The sequence below is a fragment of the Pteropus alecto genome, unplaced genomic scaffold (assembly GCF_000325575.1).
Source record: "Pteropus alecto unplaced genomic scaffold, ASM32557v1 scaffold88, whole genome shotgun sequence".
NCBI classification, from domain to species: domain Eukaryota; kingdom Metazoa; phylum Chordata; class Mammalia; order Chiroptera; family Pteropodidae; genus Pteropus; species Pteropus alecto.
Window position 1 is genome coordinate 11,467,264 of NW_006494611.1, and position 6,136 is coordinate 11,473,399.

At 39.7% G+C, this 6,136-nt stretch overlaps 1 pseudogene; it reads right to left on the reverse strand.

The window, feature by feature from the left end:
• Nucleotides 1-4,850: 4,850 nt before the first annotated feature.
• On the reverse strand, nt 4,851-4,969 carry LOC112474279 (annotated as a pseudogene).
• Between the last annotated feature and the right edge of the window lie 1,167 nt (nt 4,970-6,136).

Genomic DNA, 6,136 nt, shown 5'->3' on the forward strand with positions numbered 1-6,136 from the left:
GTTTTATCGTGTGTGTGTGTGTGTGTGTGTGTGTGTGTGTGTGTGTGTATCTTATGTTGTAGGTAAACTTTTGGTGGGCCCGGGAGAGATATTTACAAGGTGATGAAAATATTCAAAACTGGATTATGGTGATGGTTTAACAATTAAGTAAATTTAGTAAGAATCATTGAACGTTCACTTAAAATGAGTGAATTTTATATGTAGATTACATTTCAATAATGTTTTTAAGATTAGTCACAAAGCATGCATGTACAAACAGAAGTCAGGTGGTAGAGAATTACTTTAAAATACTGAGCAGGAGAGTAGCATAATTTAGAAGGGAGTGCAAGAGGAAGGGATGAGCCTGGGAACGCAAAGAAATAGAAACAGGGGTCTTCGTTGACAGGTCGAAAGATAATAATTTCAGGAGTAAAATGTTAGGGAGGAGTGGGATGGAGAGAACAGGTGAGAAGTTGTTTAAAAAAAGAGTTGGGCTATTTTTGTCACAGGTGGAAGGAAGAAAATGAGAATAAAGGAAGAGGCAGTTTGAAGACAGCCATTAAATTTTTGGAAATCTTGGAAATCCAGACTACAGTGTCATAAAATTGACCACCTCATTTTAGCGGACGCCTTAGGCCTTAGGATTTTCTCTATATATGATTATGTCATCTGCAAGTAGAGGTAGTTTTACTTCTAAGTTTTTAATCTGAATGCCTGTCATTTTTCTTGCTTAATTGCCCAAGCTAGAACCTCTAGAACAGTGTTGAATAGAAATGAGGGCAGACAGCCATATATTGTTCCCCATCTTAGAGAAAAAGCATTTGGTCTTTCACTATTACGTATGTTTTGGCTGTGGGTTTTCATAGATGGCAGTTATCTGGTTGATGACGTTCCCTTCTATTCTTGGTTGGTTAAGTGGTTTTTTTCTTTTTTAATCATAAAAGAGTCATCCCTTCGTTTTAAGTCATTGTTAATTTGAGAGTGTAGTCAAGGCAGACATTTATTAGCTAGAATGTTATGAACTTAATTATTTAAAAACTTCAGATGAAAATTATTAGTAGCAGTTTGTAATTTGTGTTTTTATTCTTTGGTTCAAAATCTGTAAGCCTCATACATCGTTGTGGGCATGAAACATGGTACAACCACTTTGGGAAAAGATCTGGCAGTTTCCTATAAAACTAAACATATACCTATCCTATGATAGAATTCCAGTTCGAGATATTTGCCTAAGAGAAATAAAAACATAGATCTGCATCAAGGCCTACGGGCAGAGAATCATAGAAGCTTTATTCATAAAAGCCATAAACTGGAAACAGCTCAAGTATTTATCAACAGGTGAATAAATAAACTATGACACATTCATGAGATAATGACAATTCACTTTGGCAACAAAAATGACAGAGATAATACTACATGCAATAACATGGATGAATCTCAAAAACAGTACCCTAGGTGAAGGAAACCAGAGGAAAAAGATCACATATTGTATGATTTTGTTTATACGAAGTTCCAGAACAGAAAACATTAATTTATGGCAAGGAAAATAAATCAGAAGACTGATTGCCTTTGGAGAGGGTGGGGCGGGGCAAGGACTGAGTCAGAAGAGGCCCGAGGGAACTTTAGGAGTGGTGGTAATGTTTTACAAATCTTGATATCTTCCTTTGGGTTTCACAGATATATTTCACAAGTTAAAACTCATTGACTCATACACTTAGAATTTATTGTATGGAAATTTTATTTGAAAAGAAGAAAACAACTAAACAGCATTGAATTCTGGGTAATAGACATGCTAATGAATCTGGGGTGAGGTGTACTAATGTTTGCAATTTATTCTCAATTGCACAAAAATGTAAGATGGATTAATATCTGGATAGAAAGATGGTTAAGATAGGTAGATATATGATAAAGCATATATAATAAAATGTTAACGTTACTGTATGACCCAGTACTTCCACTCTTATATGTCAGAGAATTTAAAACATATGTTCACACAAAAATTTGTATATACAGGTTCATAGTTGTGTTATTCATAATAGCCAAAAAGTAGAACCCAAATGTTCATTAGCTAATGAAGGAATGAATAAAATATTGTCTATTTATACAATGGAATATTATTTATCATAAAAAGGCATGAAATACTGATACATGCTACCGCATGGATGAACCTTGAAGACATTATGCTAAGTAAAAGAAACCAGATACAAAAGGCCACATACTGTATAATTCTATTTATGTGAAATTTCCAGAATAGACAAATCTGTAGAGACAGAAAGTAGATGAGTGGTTGCCAGGGGATAGCAGGAGAGGGGAATTAGGACTAACTGTTAATGTGTTGGGGGATTCTTCTGGGGTGATGAAAATGTTCTGGAATTAGTGGTGATGTTTACACAACAGAGTGAATATACTAAAAACCACTTTAAAATTCACTTTAAAGCGATTTGAATGTTGTGTGACGTATATCTCAGTTTTAAAACTGGATAGTAGCATCCAGGTGCTGAGTAATAGGGTATTTCACTGTCAAATTCTTTCAAATTTGATTATTTGAAAATTTTTAGAATAAAATGTTAGAAAAAAATAAGCCACAGAAAAGAAGTGATTGATTTTCTGACTTCCTTTAGAACCACCCATGGCATGGGGAGCTCAGGGCTGACAATTGGGAAGGAAGTGTACAACCAACCAGACTGGCAAGTTAACTAGGGTTTTGTGTGGACTCATACTCCGGTGTTAAAGGCTGTAGATGACCTGCCGTAGGTTGACTCAATTCTTGCTCACTGTGGAGGAGGATTTCAAACTGTATGGCAGGAATGAGGCTTGACACTGTTAGAGGCTAGTAGCACATCTGAGTGATGGGCCTCAGGAGCAGCAAGGCAGACACAGGCTTGCCCCTTTACTAGTTCCTTTATTGCCTCCCAGCTTCCAGATAGGGAGACTCCAAGGACTGGGCTGATTGGGGAGGAGGGATTTGTAGGAGAGAACCGAAGAGATTAGGGGATTCGCACTGAGATGCAAAGAGGTGCTAATGAAGTATTAAACACTTCTCAGTAGATTAGCATCAAGGAACCTGGAAACCTGATGGCAGAAGTAGAAAATGTCTTGAGGCTGCTGATAGGGTAGAGAAGATAAACAGGCTGGGTTCTAGGAACAGGTGGGTCTGTAACTGGGCATTTAAAGTGGATAACTGGCTTTGGGCTAACACTGATAAAGCAATGGGAAATAATCACCATTAATAAGAGTACGAAGGCCTCAAGGTTGGGGAGGAGGTTAAGAGGGATGCAGCTCCAAAAGTGGAGACTTGAGAAGTGTACAGAATTGAATAGGGTCCATACTCATGTCCACCGGGAACCTGTAAATGTGACCTTATTTGGAAATAGGATCCCTGCAGATGTAATCAAGTTAAGATGTCATCAAACTGGATTAGGGTGGGCCTTAAAGCAGTGACTAAAGAAGGGAACTTGGAAACAGACATAGGAAGAATGCTATGTGTCTACAGAGGCAGAGATTGGAATGATGCCGCCCTAAGCCATGAAACACAAAGCATGATTAACAATCATCAGAAACTAAGAGCATGGAGCAAGCAGCTTCTCCCCCAGAGTCCCCAGGGAAGGAACCAACCCTGCTAACTGACACCTTGATATCAGACTCTGGCCTCCCAAACTATGAGAGAATAACAAGTTTGTGGTAATTTTGTTACAGCAGCCCTAGAAATGAATGCAGGTAGTTTCAGGGAATTGATTGGATGTGTAAGCCATGGAGAAATTTATTGAAGGTTCTGGGGTGGTTCCGAGAATCAGTGGAAAAGTTGAAGGGCTACGATGGTGGTTATGCTAGGCCCATCCAGATCTACGTTAGAACAGGAATAAAGAAAGAAGAGATGAAAAGACAATAAAGCCTCATTTGTATGTTGATCATAGGTAGAAAATGACACCGCCAGGACACATCTCCACTGGGAGTTAGGATGGCCCCACATGGGCTAACGCAGTTAGTGCTCCCATTTCTGGGACTGCAGAAATGACTGTACTGCCCTTGCCAAACGAGGCCAGCGAGAATGGAAAAGTTGCTGCTCAGACTTGCAGAGTGATTGACTGTAGGTGTCAAGGGCAGGCAGTCTCTGATCTACAGAGGCTTTGTGTCTGTCTGTATGCCTGGGGCAGTGGTGGTATTGACAGAATTGGAAACCAGGAGACAAGTGGTCAGGTATCCAAATTCAGTATTTTAAAAGAAGATTCTAGTTTTAGTTACTTGAACAGATAATACAGCCACATGATTCAAAATTCTAAAGGTCAGAATGAGTAAAGTGAAATCTCTTTATCTGTCCCCAGCCACCCAGTTTCCCTAGAGGCAAGCTATACTGTCATTTGCTGTGTATTTTCAAAGATACTTTATGCATTTACATATATTTTTTTTTTTGTATTTTGCCTCCCTTTGTTAAACAGTAGCTATAACAGAGGCTGTCATTTGCCTCCCAATTACCATTCTCTCCTTCAAGAAGCCTTAAGTCGTAGCAGCCCCAGAGCCACAAGAACCCTTTCTTAGCTTCTCTTGCAGGTAGATGGGGGCAATGTGATTAAGTTCTGGCCAATGAGATATAAATGGGAAGTATTGCGTGGTACTTCTGGAAAGTCTCCTTATTAGGAGGGGGGCCAAACTCTTTTTTTTTCCTTTCTTCTCCTTGCCTGGAATGTGGTGGACATGGTAGATAGAGCTCAAGCAGCCATCTTGAGCTATGAAAGCAGTGAATTTGAAGGAATCTCAAACAATGACTGAAGACACAAATACAGACCTAGACTGCCTACCTCTAGATCTCTTTTATGTGAGAAAGAAATAACATTCAATTTTGTCTAAGCCAACCAGGAACTTTTTTTTTCCTTTTCCACCTACAGCACCTAGTCTTCCTAGGTGGTCTCCCATCCAAGTACTAACCAGGCCTGACCCTGCTTAGCTTCTGAGATCAGACGAGATTGGGTGTGTTCAGGGTGGCATGGCTGTAGACCGACCAGGAACTTTAAAAAAACAATGCTAATATAATCAGAAAATCCAAAGATGATTTAGAGAACAATGCCATTCAGGCTTATTAGAACTACTCGGATAAGGAAATGAAGCAATAATAATAGTAACTACCACACAGTGATTATTTTTGAAAACTTTTATCGAGGTATAATTTACATATCATAAAATTCATCCATTTAAAATGTGCGATTCAACAGTTTTTAGTATGTTTACAGGGTTGCATAACTATCACCGTAATCTAATTTCAGAACATCTGCAGCACTCCAAAAAGAAACATGCCATTAGTTATGTTGAGTGTTTACTCTATGCCTGGTACCCTAAAAAGTGCTTTATAGATATTATTTCCTTTAGTCTTCCAATAACCTGAGTTAGGTATTATCCCCCTCCACAGATGACAAAACCAAGGCACAGAGGTAAGAAAACTTAATCCAAGATTACACAAATTACCAGTACCAGAGCCAGGATTCAAACTTGGTTTTGGTTGATGTCAAAGCCTGCTCTACTCAGACCACTACCTAGAACCTGGTATCCAGGCTTTGCAGTCTGGTCATTGAACTCTGCCTAATTCTTGTTCCTCAAGCCCTGTTGATTCCTTCTTTTGGTGCCTCTGCCAGTAGTCATGCCCTATTTCTGGTCTCATTGATCATGCCGTTCATGTTTCCTTGGCTGGCCTCATGCAACTTGTGTCTAGGCTCTAGTCCTTTCCTTTTAATCCACTCTTCTGGCAGATCAACTTCCTAACAACCAGCCCTGCTCAGGTTACCCACCACCCCCACTCTGAATAGGTCCATATTGCTTCCTGAGTAAAACCCTCAGCTCCTTAACACAGTTTCAAGAACTCTCAGTGGCCTGGCTCTAGTCCACTCTTCCAACCTTATCGTGTCTTCCACACCCACAGAAGCCCGTTGTTCCTGTGAGACAGGGCCCTTGTCTCCAAACACATTTTACATGTTCCTGTCTCCTCATGTTTGGTCCTCTTCTTTGTGCAGAGAATGCCTCCACCTATCAAAATCTTATTCATTCTAGTTATAAACCCCCTCTGTGAAGCTTTCTCTGCTCTCCCCAGTAGGCAGTGGTTCCTCCTGCCCTTTGTCCTCCCACCACATTCAGTTCCCCCAGTGGGCCTCTTACTTCATACTTCCTTTTTATG